Below are 22,611 nucleotides of genomic sequence, written 5' to 3' on the forward strand. Positions count from 1 at the left end.
CTAGAATTCATATTTTATCGTATCTGATAATTCATATCTTAGCGCATCTGTAGACTTGCCTGACATATGCCGTAGGTTCCTCCGTAGTCTACGGAATCTTTAGTACTATATATATAGATATTCTATGAAGTTAGAATATCATCCTATATTCGAAAATCATTTCACATCGAAGATCCTTTCCATCCACCAAATTGTCCTCTTGGTAATGAACCTGAAGCACTTACCGGCGAACCTATTCGAGAAACCATTTTCTCCCTTATCTCTAGAGTATCTCGTCACGATTATATATTATCCCATATTTTGAATCTTGTTCATTCGCTCGCTCCAACCGCCAATCATCCCGGTGTACAAGCAGAAGTTAACGAACTACGCGCTCGTGTGACGGCTTTGGAGAACATGGTGCGAAGGTTGCAAACACCAGCAGCAGCACCAGCAGCATAATCAGCATCACCATCATCAACGCCGACAATACCCTTGTCACCCCCAAACCATAACCGCGTCGTAAACCTCAACATCACAACCTGTATCTCGGATATCAATATCACGCGCCTCAATAACCTCGGTTATATTTCGAGAATGATCTTCATTCTATATATCGTTCTACATCGAATATATTTGCTTTACGTAACATTCTATCTCATTTATTTTTGTTCGACATGACGATTATGTAATCTCTAATGTTTTAGAGATCATGTAATCTAGTATTAACAATAAATCAAATGAGTTTAATATCTTATTGACTCATTAAATTTATGATTACATCTGAAGAAAATGTATATGCAAGTATATTTTCATAAGAATTGTAATTAAAAATTCTTTTGTACAAACTGTTAATGGTGAAAAATATTTTAACGGGTAGGTAGTACCCGAGGAATATTTAGATTCCACATTAATAAGTTGTACTGTACATTCTTCGAATCTGATTCAACGGTCATCTATTATCCTATCTACAACTATCGATATACGTATTCGTTTACCACAGAACAACTATTTCCATTCAAATTACATATTTGGATTTTGACCTATCATAATCCAACAAGTGGCATAACGAAGAAAACATTGGACAAAATAAAAAGTGTTAGAAACAAACAAATTAACTATGATGAATTTTGTTAAGATTCTACGCTAACTGTTCCTAGCTAACTGTTCCTAGCTAACTGGTTACATTTTATTTATCGCAATTTACAGTCTCGCAATTTTATTTATTTAATTTCTGCACTTTAATTACCGTCGGGACACATGTACAACAATACGTCGGATTAATTCTGAGACAACACGTTGTATAATGGGTCTTGATATATATATTTATTTTACGCATTTTAAATAACGGGACACGTATGCAAGGTTTCGACTTATCATATCGACCCATCTATATATATATTTTGAAACAACCATAGACACTCTATATGTGAAGGTGGGAGTTGGCTATACAGGGTTGGAGTTGATTCCAAAATATATATATGGTTTGAGTTGTGATCGACACTGAGACCGATACACGGGTTACGATACGTATTAATTAATTCAAATATTATATATATATAACTGTATATGAATCCTTGGACTATTGGACTGCTAACTTTGGACAATTAAAATGAATTAAAATATTGTTTATAACATATGAAATTAAACAATTCTTCAAGCTTGCCACTTGATTTCATCCTAAACCTCATTTGTACCTTGACAATTACAATCCGCGTTCAAACCTTTTATGAATCTTGAAAACACCCCTACCGAGAAGATGAACCAGCCGCACTTCATCTATGGAAGAAAAGATTTATGCACCTGAAAAACTCTCAAACCTAAATTCATAGTTTAACACGTACCGCGTCGAATTCTTTACCATTTATTAGCAAGAACAACCTTACGATTCCTTTTCAAAGTAGCCAATTTTGTCACAGCTCCAGCAAGTTAACTTCGACTTCTCAGTAAGACTAGTCTTATTATAACCTCGATATATATACGTTGTCCTTTCACCGTCGTTACCGGAGAACCTTTCATATTCCATCATGTTACCATCAGCGTTTAATCATCTAAAAACACAATTCTTCTGAAACCACCAAGGTTTGATAACCGATGATCCAGATCCGTTAACTTTGAAGATGCTGACGAAGCAGCATGTAATAAATAGTCTTAATGGCTAAAAGTGATGATAAAAGAATAGAGTGTTGGGAATGCTCGATAGAAAATTTGATACTGAAAAACGGATTGAGCTAACCGTGAAGGAAACAAAGAAAAAATACAAGGACTGAACCTGCCTTCAAAGAATTCAAATGATTCAGTGCTTACTAAAACCGCTAGTAAGAACCCTACTCCTTATTCTAAACCTTTCCAGACGATATTCTTCATCATCATCTTATCTTAGATATTATAAGATATCTTCATATCTTCTGATATACATATTCTCCATATTTCTGGAGATATTTTCACAACTATTCCTATCTGGGATCATTTATCTCCCTGTAATATCTGCGTTACAATATAAAAGAAGCTGTGTTAGTTTCTAAATTCTGAAACCTTCGAGTTTAAAATAGGAATGTTCTGAAGCAGTGTTGGGAACTGATACATGAATTAGTATAATATAATGAAACTTGATCAACTTCATTATATTACAGTAAGTCATGTTGAGTTTCTAATGGAATGTGATGATTCACAGTACCATCATCATGTGTCATTTACACGACTCTTACATTCTATCTAATCTCTAAACATATCAAGAAAATATTTTTCTTGATGACTCGGTCTTTTCCAGGATATTCTGGTAATTTGACAAATCAAAATCGTTCCATTACCATTTCTTTCTTAGAGTATTAGCTATGTTCATTCCAAATTTCATACCTATGAATTCCGGACCATTACTCGCTTGACTCAAAGTCGGGAAGAGAAAATGAAAGCATGAAGTTCCGAAAAATAATGAAAAATATAAAGCCCAATAATAACTCCGAAATTACAAACCGTGTATATCGATGCAGATAGCAATATAGAGACACGGGAGAATTAAAAACACTATAAACCCAAGGGTATAGCAGAAGTAAATAGATTCTTCCGGTGGTAGATGAAAGAGAAGAATGACAGATGTGAAAATTAAGAGTATATCAAGGATCAGAACGGGATGGAGCATTTTAAAGAATACTTAAGGTATGAATTGAGGGAGAAAGAATAGAAGATATGAGATATGGAAATAAGGAAGTGAAGGGTTGGATTTATAGTAATATATCCGACAAAGAAATCGAAACAGATTATTGCATTAAATCAAAGAAGATCATAATTTCCTTATTCGCCGAAGAATCAAATCTTTTAGATTTCCAAGATTTTCTTTTAAATTCCTTAAATTTCGGAATTTCACTGTGACTACGTCAAAAGTTAAATCTCTATCTCAATCTCTTGTGACAGCTTCACTCGTACGCTTCACCTGATCGAATCGTTTTATCCATATCCCTCGATAATGATAAAACTCCATATTTACCTCATATTCATCATGAAAACATTTCTATTATTATCCATGACAACCTCTATCAAATTTCGGGGACGAAATTTCTTTAACGGGTAGGTACTGTAATGACCCGGAAATTTCCGACCAAATTTAAACCTTAACCTTTATATATTTCCGACGTGATAAGCAAAGTCTGTAAAGCTGAGTCTCAAAATCTTTGAACCACTTATATAGATTCAATAGACCTTCGACTGTTCTCGACGATTCACGAACAAATTATTTGCAAATAAATATAATAATTGGAAATAACAGTACTTAATCAACTGAACTAAAAATTATTAATATTAAGCATTGACATTAGGTATTAGTATGATATATATCATGTAATTAATAACATATATTATAATAAATGAAATTATAGATTAAACTATAATGGTTAGAGTAATAATATTTTTCTCAATAACAACAGCTACAATAGAATCATTTACATCATGATGGAATAGGATGTAAATATAAATTGTCATACTATTACTACTAATATTATTGTAATTTGTATCATTAGAATCACTAACATTAATATTATTATCATTTTCATAATTACTTATCCTTATTAGTATAATTTTGATAAAGTTATTATTAATATCATTATATTTAGTAATTTTATTACTAGTATTCTTAAAAAAAAAAAATAATAATATTAATAGGTTTAATAAATAGATATATATTAACGAAGTTAATATAACAGATATATGTCAGCAATTGATATATATATATATATTTATGAAAACATTAATACAGATATAACCTGATATACAAATTTGTGATACAGATATATATATACAGATTTCAAATATACGGATATTTAGATATATATAAATATAAAATCAGTTATATGTATATATATACAGATATGGATGTGTATATAATTACAGTTCCATATATAAATAAATAAATAACTACATAATAAAAATCATAGGATCCCAAAAAAAAAATCGGTTTTCAATCTAAATCCAATTACTGTATTAAATTTTTGTTTGAGTCTATAAAAATTGTAACCCATCTCAATCAACCGTACCAATCAGATAATAATGGGATTCGGTTTTATCTACTTTTGCTTATTTATCTGTCCTCTTATGTTGTCTGATTGGGAATTTGAATACCACGTCGCTTTATATTCGATCAATTCCAGTATTAGCTCATTCACACGACCTCCTGTAATCAACCAAACTTCTATACTGCACCGAAATACTCCAACTAGATTGAGTTAAGTCAGAAGCTGAAGAACACCCTGTCGTTACCTCTAAACTTGAACTTTTTATCAAAAACTTCGAATTTGAATACCATTCTACAATTCTTAAATGTGGTTGTGTTAGAAACTAATTACTAAAACTATCTGAAAAACTTCATATGCCAATTTGATTTAACAGATACGAATTTTGAAAATCAAATTTTAATTTTTAAAAGTCGGAGATTCGTTCTTGGTAAAATTCGAACCCAATTTGAAATCTCCAATTAAATTGTCGATTCAGATAGATTGTAGGGAAGATTTAAAGTCTTTTTCATATTATAAACGAAGCCTGAAATGTTCTTAAAATCAAAATTGCAGTTTGAGAAGTATCGAATTTTTTTTAAAGTCTGCTGCTATATATTTTTTTTATTTTTATTCTGTTATGAAAACTTTATTTAAATAAATCGTGATCGTTTCTGTTTCATATTAAATCCTAACACTAGATAAACTATCCATTGCTGGATTGGTTATGGTTGAAGATTGAATTGACTTTTAGGAAGAAGAAGATGAGCATCGAAATACACGGTTTATAAATATTTGAATTAATAATAAAACAGAAAAACAAGGATAGAGGGACGGTTAAGAAGGGTGTGGGGTGTTCTAGAGGTCGCGGGTTCGAGTCCCGGCTTGGGCATTTTGTTATTTTTTTGAGATTTCAAAGGTAGTTCCATTAACAACCCATTATTATTATCATTATTATTAGTTTTATTATTATCATTAGTTATTATAATTAGTATTAACATTATTATTACTACGAATACCATCATTAGTATTAATCTAGTTTACATCATTATCATTTAAAACTTTTATTAAAAATTATCATTAATAATAAAAGAATCATTCTTATTATTAAAATTATCATTTTTATCATTAAAAGTATAATTTCTAATATTATCATTATTATTAGTAATATCTTTATTAGCATTATTAAAATTTTCACTCTTATTAAAATTATTAGTATTATGATTATTTTAGTATTATTATAATATTATTTTAACAAACAAAAGATACTTATATCAAAATATATTTTTACTACATATATCATGATTATTTTAATATTACATGCTATTTTCTTTAAAATGTTACTATCTATAATATTAATAAATTTATATAGCATATATAAATATATTTTTGAATATATAATCATATAGGTAAATATTAACTTTAAAACATTATATAATATTTTTAATAAATAATATACATTAAAATACTTTAATAAGAATTAAAAATATAATATATATAAAATAGTTACAATTAATCTGTTTATTAACATGACATAAAGATTATTAAAGTATTAATATATAAACTTGTTTGATTGTGAGTAAGTGTGTTAATATATATATATATTTGATATAGGTTCATGAATCTGAGGCCAACCTTATACTTGTTAAATGATGTTATATGTATTTCTACTACGAAATACAGTATGGTGAGTATATAGTCCCTTTTAAACTCTAAATATTTTGGGATGAGAATACATGCATTTTATGATTTACGTTATGGACACAAGTGATCAAAAATAAATTCTACGTTGAGTTGTACCATGGCATATTTCTTTATACTTGGTAGCTAATATTTACGTGAGGAGCGTAAACGCGAATCCTGTTGATAGATCTATCGGGCCTGACAACCCCAACCGGGCTGGACGACCAGTTTTAAACGGTTGCACAGTACTTCATTCTCGTATACTACACTTGGTACGGTGTAGTGGTTATTTAAGAATATGCTGCGATTGCTTTTAGTTAAGTATGGTTACCAAGTGCTCAACTGCTTTTACATACACGAGGAGTGTATTATGTTTAACTATATTAAATCTTGTGGTCCATAGTTATAACGCTGCTAGCATCAAACCTATATATCTCACCAACTTTATGTTGACGTTTTAAAGCATGTTATTCTCAGGTACAAATTAAGTCTTCCGCTGTGCATTTGCTCATGTTAAAGACCTTACTTGAAGTCGATCATCGCAATGGGACCAAATGTTGACGACATCGTCCAGGAGGATTAGGACGGGTCCTCACACGAGTGGTCGTGGGTTCAAATCCCAGCAGCCACAACTATTTTTTCGGAGTTTAAAAGAGGTAGTTTTCATTATTAAGTATCAACTATTATTATTATTATTATTATTATTATTATTATTATTATTATTATTATTAATTATTATTATTATTATTATTATTATTATTATTATTATTATTTTTATTATTATTATTATTATTATTATTATTATTATTATTATTATTGTTGTTGTTGTTGCTGTTGTTGTTATTGTTATTATTAATTGTTATATTAAAATTTATAGTAGAAGATCACGTACAATTATTTTAATTATTAACAAGTAATACCAAAATTTCTAGTATTATTATTATTAGGCTTATAAGTATTATTAGTATAGTTAGTATTGTTAATTTTATCATTTAAGTATTGTTACTATTATTATGATTATTAGTATTAATATTATTATTATTATTATTATTACCACACTTATTAATTTTGTTATTATTATTATTATTATTATTAAGTATTAGAATTATTATTAATATTGGTATTATTAATAAGTATTATGAATATTAGTTATTACTATTATTAATATCGCTAATATAAGTAGTAGATACCAATTATTATCATATTTATCATAACCCTAGTTACAATTATTATTATTATTATTATTATTATTATTATTATTATTATTATTATTATTATTATTATTATTATTATTATTATTATATTATTATTATTATTATTATTATTATTATTGCTATTACTAATATCCTTAACAAAATAAGTATTAGCTATCAATTTTTATTATTAACACTAGTATTATCATTATTACTTTCATATTAACAATATTATTATAACAAATAAATATTTTCTATATAAGAGTATATTATTTACAACTACCTCAATACATCAAATTGTATATATTAAGATTATTTATATAAATAATTACATATAACAAATTGTTGATTTTTGATATAATAATAATTATATGTATATATAAAACTATATAAACATTAACTATATTAAATATATACAAATTAAATATACAAGATATATAATTCAGGATATAATATATAAATTTATTCGATTACGATTATATATATTAATAATTATACAAATGATATAGGTTCGTGAATCCGAGGCCAGCACTACTTTTGTTCAATGATGTCATATGTATTTTTACTACAAAATACAGTATTGTGAGTTTCATTTGCTCCCTTTTTAAATGCTTTTGCAATATATATTTTTGGGACTGAGAATACATGCGCTGCTTTATAAATATTTGACGAAATAGACACAAGTACTTAAAACTACATTCTATGGCTGGATTATTAAATCGAATATGCCCCTTTTTAGTCTGGTAATCTAAGAATTAGGGAACAGACACCCTAATTGACGCGAATCCTAAAGATAGATCTATCGGGCCCAACAAGCCCCATCCAAAGTACCGGATGCTTTAGTACTTCGAAATTTATATCATGTCCGAAAAAGGATCTCGGAATGATGGGGATATTCTTATATGCATACTGTGAATGTCGGTTACCAGGTGTTCAATCCATATGAATGATATTTTTGTCTCTATGCATGGGACGTATGTTTATAAGAAATGGAATTATGAAATCTTGTGGTCTATTAAAATTATGAAATGATTATTTATGTTAAACTAATGAACTCACTAACCTTTTGGTTGACACTTGAAAGCATGTTTATTCTCAGGTATGAAAGAAATCTTCTGTTGTGCATTTGCTCATTTTAGAGATATTACTTGGAGTCATTCATGACATATTTCAAAAGACGTTGCATTCGAGTCGTCGCGTTCATCAAGATTATTATTAAGTCAATTATAGTTAGATATATTATGAAATGGTATGCCTGCCGTCAACTTTTGATGTAATGAAAGATTGTATTTTCAAAAATGAATGCAATGTTTGTAAAATATATCATATAGAGGTCAAGTACCTCGCGATGTAATCAACTGTTGTGAATCATTTATAATCGATATGGACTTCGTCCGGATGGATTAGGACGGGTCGCTTCAGTTGGTATCAGAGCGGTGGTTGTAGCGAACCAGGTCTTGCATTAGTGTGTCTAACTAGTAGTCATTAGGATGCATTAGTGAGTCTGGACTTTGACCTGGTCTGCATGTCAAAAAGTTTTGCTTATCATTTTGTGTCGAAAATTATCTGCTTATCGTTCTTAGTCTAGACATGTCTTGCTGCATTGATTGCATGAATAGTGTATAGACAAAATTCATATCTTAGCGTATCTGTTACTGTAAACCTTACCTGGCGTATCCCGTAAATTCCTCCGTAATCTACGAAACCTTTTGTTCTATATATATGGATATTCTATGTAATTAGAATACCATCCGTTAGCCAGAAAATCATTTCATATCTAAAAATTCTTTATTCAATCGTACGAAATGGAATTCGTCATTAGTTCAAGTCACTCGGATTCTGAAATGGAATCCCACTCAAGCTCCGAAAGCAGCGTGACCGGAATGGATCAACCAACCAGTCATCATCTATTTTGGATGAATTGGGGATGGGTTCGTTGCCTCCTCAATCATTGGAGACAAGAAGAAGGTGATCCTTTCCATCCGCCACATTGCCCTATTGGCGAAGAACCTGAAGCACTTACCGGTGAACCTGTTCGAAACACCATCTTTTCTCTCATTTCCATAGTATCTCGTCATGATTATATACTATACCAAATTCTAGATTATATTTATCCGCTAGTCCCAACCGAAAATCACCCCGGTGTAATAGAAGAAGTCAACGAGCTTCGCGCTCGGGTAGTGGCTTTAGAGAATATGGTGCGAAGGTTACAAACACCAGAAGCAGCACCAGCAGCATAACCAGTACCACCACCAATGCCAACGGTACCATTACCACCACCAAAAACAACCGCATCGCAAACCTCAACTTCACAATCTGTCACGCGAACATCAACGTCATACGCACCATGGATACCAAGGAGTACCAACAACAATGAACGATGAAGTATTAATTCATAACTTCATTGAAGAAATATTCTGCGAAGAATATGTGGTTTCTAAAAGTTTTAGAGATTAATTATCTCAGCTCAAACTGAAAATTAAATAAGTTTAATATCATATTGACTCATTAAATCCATAATTACATCTGAAGAAAATATATATGTATATATATTTTCATAAAGATTGTAATTAAAAATCTTTCGTACAAACTGTTAATGGTGAAAATATTTTAACGGGTAGGTAATACCCGGGGAATATTTAGATTTCACATTAATGAGTTATACTGTACATTTTTCGAATCTGATTCAACAGTCATTTACTATCTTACTTACAACCACCGAAATACGTATCCGTTCACCGCAGAATAACTATTTTTAATCAATTTCATATTCGAATTTTTACCTATCAGAATCCAACAAGTGGCATAATGAAGAGAACATATAACAAAATAAAATTTGTTAGAAACAGACTAATTAACTATGAGAAATTGTGTTAAGAATCCACGCTAACTGTTCCTAGCTAATTGTTCCTAGGTAACTGATTACATTTTATTTATCGCAATTTTATTATCGCAATTTACTTTCTCGCAATTTACATTCTCGCCAAATTTTATTTATTGTCATTTAATTTCTGTATTTATTTTACGCACTTTAAATATCGGGACACGTATACAAGCTTTTGACATATCATATCGACGCATATATTATTTGGAATAACCATAGACACTCTATATGCTGTAATGATTGAGTTCTCAATACAGGGTTGAGGTTGATTCTATAATAATATATATACTTTGAGTTGTGATCGAGTCTGAGACATGTACACGGGTCACGATACGTATTAATTAATTCGAATATTATATATTAAATTATATATGAATTATTGGACTGTCAACTGTGGACTATCGACTGTGGATTAATAACATTAGACAATTAAAATGAATTAAAATATTGAATATAACATATGAAACTAAACATTTCTTCAAGTTTGCTACTTGATCTCATCTTAAACATCATTGTATCTTGACGATTACAATCTGCGTTCAAACCTTTCATGATTCTTGAAAATACCTAAATCGAGAGGATGAACCAACCGCACTTCATCTACATAAGAAAAGATTTATGCATATAGCTATACCTACTCGGAACCTGAGTAAACGTTTAACACGTATCTGTGCTAGCTCCTTTGGCATTGTTATTACCGTAAATAACAATGCAATTCTTTTCCAAATTAGCCAATTTTGTCACAGCTCCAGCAAGTCAACTTCGACTTATCACTCGGATTAGCTTATTATAATCCTGATATATAAGTTGCCTTTCGTCATCGATACCGGGAAACAGTTTATATCTCACCACATTAGCAGTAAATTTACCAACAACTCCGTTGATCTTTGACTTTCCAAAAAATCACCATATTCAGTGAAACCCTATCATTTACTCATTTACATCTTATAACGAGAATTACTATACCAACTATCGGGAATTACAAATCAGTATTTTAAAATCTCGCAGCATGTCTACATCAACAGTTATATGTATACATATAACATTTATCTCTTAGAGTTATGATCTTACACTCTGAAATTTTGAAAAGCACCCAGTCTACAAATCAATACCCTAAATTCTGGAAAAGCTGAATACAGCAGCAAAAACTGTACAAGCTGAATACAGCAGCAAAAAAAACTGTACAAGACCTTAATCGTCGAAGGTATAAAGATAAAGAATAGTATGTTGGCGCTTAGAAAAGTTGGAACTAGAAAATAGATTGAGCAAACTATGAAGGAGACTCTGAACAAATCACAAGGACTGAACTTGTACATTAAGAATTCTGATGATTCTGTTTCTGATGAAATTTTTAGCGAATACCTTGCTTCTGACTCCAAACTCTTGCGGACAAATTTTCTTCACCATCCTTCGATATTAGAAATTCCAAGATATCATCGTATCTTTCATTATAAATATCCTCCATATTTTTGAAGATATTTTCATAACTATTCTTATCTGAAATCAATAATCTCTTCGTACTATCGGTGTTACATAATATAGAAACTGTTAGTTTCTATATTCTGTAAACTCTCGAGCTTAAAATATGAATGTTATTGAAGTAATGTTGGGAACTGATGCATGAGTTAGTATAATATAATGACACTTGATCAACGTGATTATATTACAGTAAGTCATGCTGAGTTTCTAAATGGAACGTGATGATTCACAGATCATAACGTCATCATGTGCCATGTTACATAATTCTTTCATTCTGCTTAACTTCTGAACATATCAAGAAAGTATATTCTTAATAGTCCTATTCTCAGTGATTCTGGTAATTTGACAAATCAAATCGTACTAATATGTTCTTTCCTGTTTAGAACATTAAGATCATTAGAAACTCCATACTTACAAATTCTGGACCATTACTCGCTTTACTAGAAGTCGAGAGGAGAATAAAAAGGCAAAGAGCTCCAAAATGTAAGAGAAGATATAAAGCTCAATCACAACCCGGAGGTTTCAAACCGTGGATATTAATACGAATAACAATATAAAGAAATGGTATAATTAAGAATAGTATCACCCCAAAGTTATATTAAAGTAAACAGATTTTTTTGGTGGAAGATTAAAAAGAAGGATGACAGAAATGATAATTAGGAAAATATCAGGGTTTAGAATTGGATTAAGCGTTTTCAAAATCTTTTGGATGTATGAACTAAGAAAGAAAGTATATGATTGATGAGAATAATGGAACAGAAAAGCTTAATTCATAATGGAAATATCAGACAGAGTAATCGAGGCTGATCTCCGCATTTAATTAGAGAGATTCTAATTTCCTTATTCGCCGAAGAATCAGATCTTATAGATTTCCAAGATTTTTTTGAATCCCTTGAATTCCGAAATTCAAACCAGACTACGTCAAAAGTTAAAGACGCGCCTTATTTTCTAGATTCAACCATGACTAGCCAAAAGATATGATGAAACATGTCTTTCTTATTTCACTCTGCCGTGATAGCTTCATTCGTACGCTTCGAATAATCGAATTGTTTATTCCATATTACTCAATGATGATCAAACTCTATTTATCAGCTCAAATTTGTCATGAAAACATTTTTTATTGTTAGCCATGACCACCTCACTCAAATTTAGGGATGAAATTTCTTTAACGGGTAGGTACTGTGACGACCCGTGAATTTTCGACCAAATTTAAACTTACTCCTTATATATTTTCGATACGATAAGCAAAGTCTATAATGTTGAGTCTCAAAAACTTTGAACTATGTTCATGTATACATTTGACCTTGACTATTCTCGACGATTCACGAACAATTGTGTGAAAATGTAATTAAATATATATATATATATATATATATATATATATATATATATATATATATATATATATATGTAAATATAAATAATAGTATGTATAATAAATTGAGATACTAAACTACAATTAAAACATTAGGATTAACTATGTAAAAATAATATACAAAATAATAAGTAAAAATTAAAAAGAAGGTATATATATATAAATATATATATAATTTATAAATTAGTTGTAATATATATAAATATTAAATAACTCATGTATACGGTTTAGCATCCAAAATCGATTTACTTCAAAGTCTGGATCGATTTATGCAGCTATCACAAACAGTATTTAAATTGTCTTCTATCTCTTAACTGATTTCAAGAGTTGGAATCCATCACAGTAATTAACAAAGAAAATGTTACACATCCTTATCGAGTTTTATTTGATTCTGTATGAAGGATTTCTGTCAACCTTTAACATTAGGTAACAAATGTCTTCACTGCTCCAATTAGTCGTTTCTATCTATATAGAATACCATCTTCTCACAGCTAATGAAATTAAAAAGCAGATTTTTTTTTTACTTTATATCTCTGTTCTTGGGGGTAGTATTCAAAAACTCGAATTCGAATTACATTTCAAAATCAATAAATACAGATGTGTTAGGAATGCTCTAAGCAATCTTTCTACAAAATTACAGCTCTCAACTCATCTTAACGAACCTCAATTCTCGAGTCAAAGTTGCTATTTTCAAAAGTCAAATATCTGTTCTTCGATTAAATTAGTACTCCCTGTTGTTGATCAAATCTAATTATGGATTTCAGAAGTTTGTATAAACAATTTAACAACTAGTTCATGTTTTAACAATCATCCAAAACGTCCTAAAATTTTAAATCATTAAATTTTTTTTCTAAATATCTGCGACAGCAGCTATTTGCTGTTTTAAAAAAAAAATTTATTTAATTTAATCACCACTAATTAATTATGTATCAGTTTTAGATTCTTAAACTAAATACGTTAACTCGATTGAGGGATGCGTGTTGGCATTGAGGCTTGATAGAACTTCTAAGTGGGGAAAAAGAAGATACAACAGAAAACAGAATAAATGAAATAAAGGTGTAATAATTACAGAAAAAGCAAGGCGGTGTGGATGGTTAAGGGTTATGTCGTGTTCCGAGTGGTCGTGGGTTCAAATCCCAGCAGCCACAACTATTTTTTTTGGAGTTTAAAAGAGGTAGTTTTCATTATTAAGTATCAACTATTATTATTATTATTATTATTATTATTATTATTATTATTATTATTATTATTATTATTATTATTATTATTATTATTATTATTATTATTATTGTTGTTGTTATTGTTATTATTAATTGTTATATTAAAATTTATAGTAGAAGATCTCTTACAATTATTTTAATTATTAACAAGTAATACCAAAATTTCTAGTATTATTATTATTAGTCTTATAAGTATTATTAGTATAGTTAGTATTGTTAATTTTATCATTTAAGTATTGTTACTATTATTATGATTATTAGTATTAATATTATTATTATTATTATTACCACACTTATTAATTTTGTTATTATTATTATTATTAAGTATTAGAATTATTATTAATATTGGTATTATTAATAAGTATTATGAATATTAGTTATTACTATTATTAATATCGCTAATATAAGTAGTAGATACCAATTATTATCATATTTATCATAACCCTAGTTACAATTATTATTATTATTATTATTATTATTATTATTATTATTATTATTATTATTATTATTATTATTATTATTATTATTATTATTACTAATATCCTTAACAAAATAAGTATTAGCTATCAATTTTTATTATTAACATTAGTATTATCATTATTACTTTCATATTAACAATATTATTATAACAAATAAATATTTTCTATATAAGAGTATATTATTTACAGCTACCTCAATACATCAAATTGTATATATTAAGATTATTTATATAAATAATTACATATAACAAATTGTTGATTTTTGATATAATAATAATTATATGTATATATAAAACTATATAAACATTAACTATATTAAATATATACAAATTAAATATACAAGATATATAATTCAGGATATAATATATAAATTTATTCGATTACGATTATATATATTAATAATTATACAAATGATATAGGTTCGTGAATCTGAGGCCAACCCTACTTTTGTTCAATGACGTCATATGTATTTTTACTACAAAATACAGTATTGTGAGTTTCATTTGCTCCCTTTTTAAATGCTTTTGCAATATATATTTTTGGGACTGAGAATACATGCGCTGCTTTATAAATGTTTGACAAAATAGACACAAGTACTTAAAACTACATTCTATGGCTGGATTATTAAACCGAATATGCCCCTTTTTAGTCTGGTAATCTAAGAATTAGGGAACAGACACCCTAATTGACGCGAATCCTAAAGATAGATCTATCGGGCCCAACAAGCCCCATCCAAAGTACCGGATGCTTTAGTACTTCGAAATTTATATCATGTCCGAAGGAGGATCCCAGAATGATGGGGATATTCTTATATGCATACTGTGAATGTCGGTTACCAAGTGTTCAATCCATATGAATGATATTTTTGTCTCTGTGCATGGGACGTATGTTTATGAGAAATGGAATTATGAAATCTTGTGGTCTATTAAAATTATGAAATGATTATTTATGTTAAACTAATGAACTCACCAACCTTTTGGTTGACACTTGAAAGCATGTTTATTCTCAGATATGAAAGAAATATTCCGCCGTGCATTTGCTCATTTTAGAGATATTACTTGGAGTCATTCATGACATATTTCAAAAGATGTTGCATTCGAGTCGTCGCGTTCATCAAGATTATTATTAAGTCAATTATAGTTAGATATATTATGAAATGGTATGCCTGCCGTCAACTTTTGATGTAATGAAAGATTGTCTTTTCAAAAACGAATGCAATGTTTGTATAATGTATCATATAGAGGTCAAGTACCTCGCGATGTAATCAACTGTTGTGAATCGTTTATAATCGATATGGACTTCGTCCGGATGGATTAGGATGGGTCGCTTCATTTATCTCTATGTATGGGATGTATATTGAAATATGAAATCTTGTGGTCTATTATTATGATTTGATAATATATAGGTTAAACCTATAACTCACCAACATTTTTGTTGACGTTTTAAGCATGTTTATTCTCAGGTGATTATTAAGAGCTTCCGCTGTTGCATACTAAAATAAGGACAAGATTGGGAGTCCATGCTTGTATGATATTATGTAAAAACTGCATTCAAGAAACTTATTTTTGATGTAATATATTCTTATTGTAAACCATTATGTAATGGTCGTGTGTAAACGGTATATTTTAGATTATCATTATTTGATAATCTACGTAATGCTTTTTAAACCTTTATAGATAAAATAAAGGTTATGGTTGTTTTAAAAATGAATGCAGTCTTTGAAAAACGTCTCATATAGAGGTCAAAATCTCGCGACGAAATCAATTAATATGGAACGTTTATAATCAATATTAACGGGACATTTCAGTGATGGTACTGTTGGTGTTGCTGATTGTGGTACTGCTACTGCCGGTGCTGCTGCTGGTGCTTGTAACCTTTGCACCACATTCTCCAAAGCCACTACCTGAGCGCGAAGCTCGTTGACTTCTTCTATTACACTGGGGTGATTGTCGGTTCGGACAAGTGGACGAATAAGATCTAGAATTTGAGATAATATATAATCGTGACGAGACACTCTAGAAATGAGAGAGAAAATGGTGTCTCGAATAGGTTCGCCGGTAAGTGCTTCAGGTTCTTCGCCAAGAAGGAAATGTGGTGGATGGAAGGGATCACCTTCTTCTTGTCTCCAATGACTAAGCAGGCTACGAACCCATCCCCAATTCATCCAGAATAGGTGATGGCTGATTGGTTGATCCATTCTGGTTACACTGTCTTCAGAATTCAGGTGAATATCCATATCGGAATAGCTGTCGGAATTTGAACTAGATACGGGATCCATCTTGTATAATTAGGGAGATGATTTTTTATATGAATTAGATTATAGAATTTAGTTTGGTATTTTTCAATACATAATTTACATTTGTATATATAATACCAAATTCCATAAATCACGGAGAAATTTTCGGAAGGTGTCAGGAAAAGTTTACAGTAACAGATACGCTAAGATATGAATTTTTTGTCTATACACTATTTATGCAATAAATGCAGGAAAACGTGTCTAGACTTAAGAATGATAAGCATGTAATTTCTGACAAGAAATGATAAGCAAAACTTTTAACATGAAGACACGGTCGAAGTCCAGACTTACTAATGCATCTTAACAACTATTAGTTAGACACACTCATGCAAGACCTGGTTCACTAGGACCAACGCTCTGATACCAACTGTGACGATCGCTCCAAATCCATATGGACGAACACGTCATTCATCGATTTTATTGCGAGGTATTTGACCTCTATATGATACGTTTTGTAAATATTGCATTCTTTTGAAAAGGCACACCATAAATGAATATTTAAATCAAAGGTTTTCGACATCTGATAATTTCTACATATAGACAATCACAGTAAATAATAGTTTACAATAGTACTTCCGTTGACAATGTAGTCAAAATAAGATACATGGTGATGATTTGGTGAATGCAACATTTCCTTGAAAAATATACCATGTAAGACTCCATGCACATAGCTTGTCTAACATATAAGCAAACAGCGGAAGACTTCTAGGGAACCTGAGAATAAACATGCTAACAAGTGTCAACACAAAGGTTGGTGAGTTCATAGTTTTAATGTATCGCATAATCTGTATATAAAGGTGGATCACAAGATTTCAGTTGTTTCATCCAGAAACGTTTATCAAAATATTCTACAAGATTGAGCACCCTGGTAACTAAGCTTTAACGTTATAATAAGTACCCCTGTTTTAACATACATGCAACCAACATGTACAATACACGCAAACCAACGTGTACTAAACTCAAATAGCATACGTCTGTTTTATAGTTCAGGCTAGGGTTTCCATACCTGGAACAGACGGGGATGTCAAGCCCTATGGATCCATATACAACTACTCGCGCCCACCAGTTCTTTTAACTGGCAGTTACTAGTTACCAAAGCTAAGGGATTTTCGGTTCAAACTCGGTGTAGAATTTAGTATGTACTTGTACCCATTACGTTTAAAATAAAGTGCATGTATTCTCAGCCCAAAAATATATATTGCAAAAGCAATTAAAAAGGGAGCAAATGAAACTCACCTTATCAGCACATAAAGTTGTTCACCAAAACATGACCGAAACTCGGAATACCAAATAATCGTAGATCTCAACCTAGAGAACATATGTTGGTCAATAAATGTCTATCAAGTTAGGTCTGGTCATAGTGTATCACAATCCTAATGCTCGAGATCGACATACAAAAGTTGTCCAAAGTCGTTTCAAAAAGTTAATTTTGACAATAGTTCAACAAAACGAGACGTACCTTATATAAGGATTCATTTACTTGGTTGGTAATATTCAAAAATCCAATTTATCAATCTTACAAACAAGTTGTTTAAATATTAATTGCAGATTCAAAAGCAATTCCAATTAACGTCAATCATAATTCAGTTGACCATATCTTTTGATTCGTTCATCGAAATTACGCGATTTCTAAATGAAAAGTTATTGATTTTTCGCTAGCTTTCCAAAAACATGCATATCATATACCTTTTATCAGTAATATATGTATTTAATTCGTGATTCATCATAAACTGTTTAACGACAAAATTTATCATACAAGCATGCATAAATATATATACTCGAGCACTAAACATGGATACACAAATAATATATAAAAGATAAGATATGAATGCTCACGTATCAATATTGTGATTCAATATTGCAGGAAAGTACGTAGACGCAACAGAGATGATAAACACTAGGTTTGACTTATGAACAATACCCATGAGCATTACCCATAACCTCCATAACTATAACGCATAGTTTCTTAGCTCTATCCCACTCGAAAACTTGTTTTGAAAGTGATACGCTCATGACCTCGTCGTAGTATTTTATGTATATATACTACTAATAATAATATTAGGATTAATAATAATAATAATAATAATAATAATAATAATAATAATAATAATAATAATAATAATAATAATAATAATAATAATAATATAAATATAATAAATAATAATACGGAGGAATGAAGGAATGAATAATGAATCAGAAATCAGAAAACGTTCGAGCAATGAAGAATGAATCAGAAATCAGAAAACGTTCAAGCTTTATAGCACTTGGCCTGTCCCAGCACCTCATGCGATCGCATGAGGTTTGTATGGGATTCTCATGCGATCGCATGAGTCCCTCAGCCAGCTCACATCATTTTGTTTTTATTCTTATCGACATGTTTAAATAATATAAATATAATATATTTTATTTATATAATTAATTATATATTATATTAAATTCATGTGCATAGTTAACCTATAATTTTTGTTCCGATAAGTCGTACGTTATCACTCGACTCATGTCCCGGTTCCGGTTTCTCGAACGTCCTTTCGTACGCTTACATAACTAGTACTTTACATTTCGTGACTCGTACTTTTGTCAAAATATAGTCTTAAATTACCAATAATTTATCTTATTTGAAATGTAACTTATACATTTGAGTGTTTTGGTCATTTACTTCTATAAATCATTGTCTCGTTATTTACTAATGTAATAATATTATCAAACGTTTTATAACCAAATTCATATTACATTTTGTCATATTGATAAATATATATTTTCAATTTTAATAAACACGTTTTAAAATACATATCGCAAGTTATTCATATATCTAATTCCAAGAGTTAATATTCCTTATTATTGTATGTGTCCAAATTACGTTATTTAAACAAAAACATATTAACAATCAATTCTATAATATCTAAAAACATTTTCACACATTTGAGACACCATCAATTGAATATTATGCGGTTTAGTTTTCCACTAACTTTTATCTAACTTTCGTTATCAAACACTTTACCATTTATTCTGAATACCATTATAAATGAACGATTTCTCAATTCAGTGTGGACCTCACAACAGAGACCTGTAATAATATCATAATTCTTAAGGGACTTAATAAATATCTTTTAATTCAATTGTTTGGCATAATCCTTTAGCTCCGTAGCTAAATATATCAATCAGATAATCAAACCAATAAGTTTAATGCACTTTATCATATACTCAATACTTTGTTACGTTTTCAAGTTATTATATATATATATATATATATATATATATACATATAATTGTTCGCGAATCGTTGAGAACAGTCGCTGGGTAATTGAATAGTTCAAAATTTTGGGATTCAATTTCACAGACTTTGCTTATCGTGTCGGAAACATTAAAGATTAAGTTTAAATTTGGTCAGAAATTTCCGGGTCATCACAAATATTAATTATTTACTTAAAATATATAAAATAGTTATAACTAATATATTTGTAACATATAAATTACTAATATAATAAGTATAGTAATATTATTAATATATAAACTTGTTTAAATATTATTATATGTTTTACTATATATAACTGATATAGGTTCGTGAATCGGAGGCCAACCCTGCATTGTTCAGTTCAGTCGTATGCATATTTTTACTACCAAATATCGTATCTTGAGTTTGGTTACTCCATTTTTACTAAATGCTATTGCAATATATATTTTAGGACTGAGAATACATGCGCTCTTATAAATGTTTTACAAAATAGACACAAGTACTTAAAACTACATTTTATGTTGGATTACTATACCGGATATCGCCCCTTTTAGCTTGATAACCTAAGAATTAGAGAAATGGCCCCTAATTGACGCGAATCCTAAAGATAGGTCTATGGGCACTAACAAGCCCCAGTCAGAGAATTTGAACTGCTTTAGTACTAGATTTTATTTATACAGATGAAAATGATTCTGTTGTGGGGATATTCTAGATGCATTTTGTTAATGTCGGTTACCAGGTGTTCATCATATGAATAGATTTTATAGCAATGAGCAGACCTGCACTTTGAAACAAAAATGAAATCTTGTGATCTATTGAAATTATTGAAATGATTATTTATGATAAACCTATGAACTCACCAACCTTTTGGTTAACACTTTTAAGCATATTTATTCTCAGGTATGAAAGAAATCTTCCGCTGTGCATTTGCTCATTTTAAAGATATTACTTGGAGTCATTCATGTCATATTTCAAAAGACGTTGTATTCGAGTCGTTGAGTTCAAAAAGATTATTATTAGGTAAATGACAGATTAAGTCATTTATAGTTTGGATATATTATGAAATGGTATGCATACCTGTCAACTTTCGTTGTAATGTAAGTTTCTCTTTTAAAAACGAATGCAATGTTTGTAAAACATATCATATAGAGGTCAGTACCTCACAATGGGACCAAATGTTGAAGACTTCTGTTAGGTGGATTAGGACGGGCCTTCACACATAACCCTTTTAAACATACATTCACTCTTGGTCAACATGACCTTTTGAACATATATTTCATTATTTTTTTTTATTTTAACGCCGAACTTGTTCAACAACCACCCGGACACAAGATTTTTACAAATCTCAGGAACATACAACACATTATTCAATGGGAGTTCATATCCAGAGGTCAATTTTCAGGATCATCACTCTGAAATAAAAACTAAAATAAACTGTTTTAGCAAAACGGAAAATTTAATCCGCAAACACCACGTGAACTGAACTAATTTGGGTTTCTAACCCAAATAAAAGTTTCATTTTACCGTGAACAAACTGAGTTAAACGAAACATGTTTCAACTCAACTAGGTTAAACCAATCAGGTTTCAACCAAATAGGTAAACAAGCAGGTTTCAACCTAAACGGGTAATCCGAACAGGTTTAAACCCATCCGGTTAAATCAAATAGTTAATACCATTTGGGTTAACCAAACGGTTTCAACTAAACGGTACTAAACCATTTCAACACAAACAGGTAAACCAAACAGGTTTCAATCCAGCGGGTTACCAAACAGTTTTCAATCTAGCGGGTAACCAAACAGGTTTAACCATAATACCTTTTCAACTCAAATGGGTAAATCAAATAGGTTTCAACCCTACAGTTAAACCAAGCAGGTTTAAACACAAACAGGTACACCAAAAGGTTTAACTAAATGGTTAAACTAAACCGTTTAACCTAAATAGTTAAAACAAACAGGTTTTAACCCAACTATTAAATTAAACAGGTTTAGAACCAGTCCAATAACAGTCTAAAACTATCTTAATAAAGCCCCGAATACGGTCCAAAACCAGTCTTGAATATTGTCTGGGGACAGTCAGAAAACCTGTTCGAAACCATGTTCAAAAACAGTTCGGAAATGGTCCAAAAAACTGTTCGAATACGCGTTATAGAACAAATCAACTATGTCATTCAACATAGTTGTGGCATAAGGAATCCGAATGATTCCAAATCCGAACCGCACTCTCACTTTGAGCATCATGTTCCCCTTCAGCAACTTGGGAAGCGATTCAGCCAAGAACCTCGCAAGGTTCAGTCAAGAACCTCGCAAGGT

The sequence above is a fragment of the Rutidosis leptorrhynchoides genome, chromosome 6 (genome assembly GCF_046630445.1).
Source record: "Rutidosis leptorrhynchoides isolate AG116_Rl617_1_P2 chromosome 6, CSIRO_AGI_Rlap_v1, whole genome shotgun sequence".
NCBI classification, from domain to species: domain Eukaryota; kingdom Viridiplantae; phylum Streptophyta; class Magnoliopsida; order Asterales; family Asteraceae; genus Rutidosis; species Rutidosis leptorrhynchoides.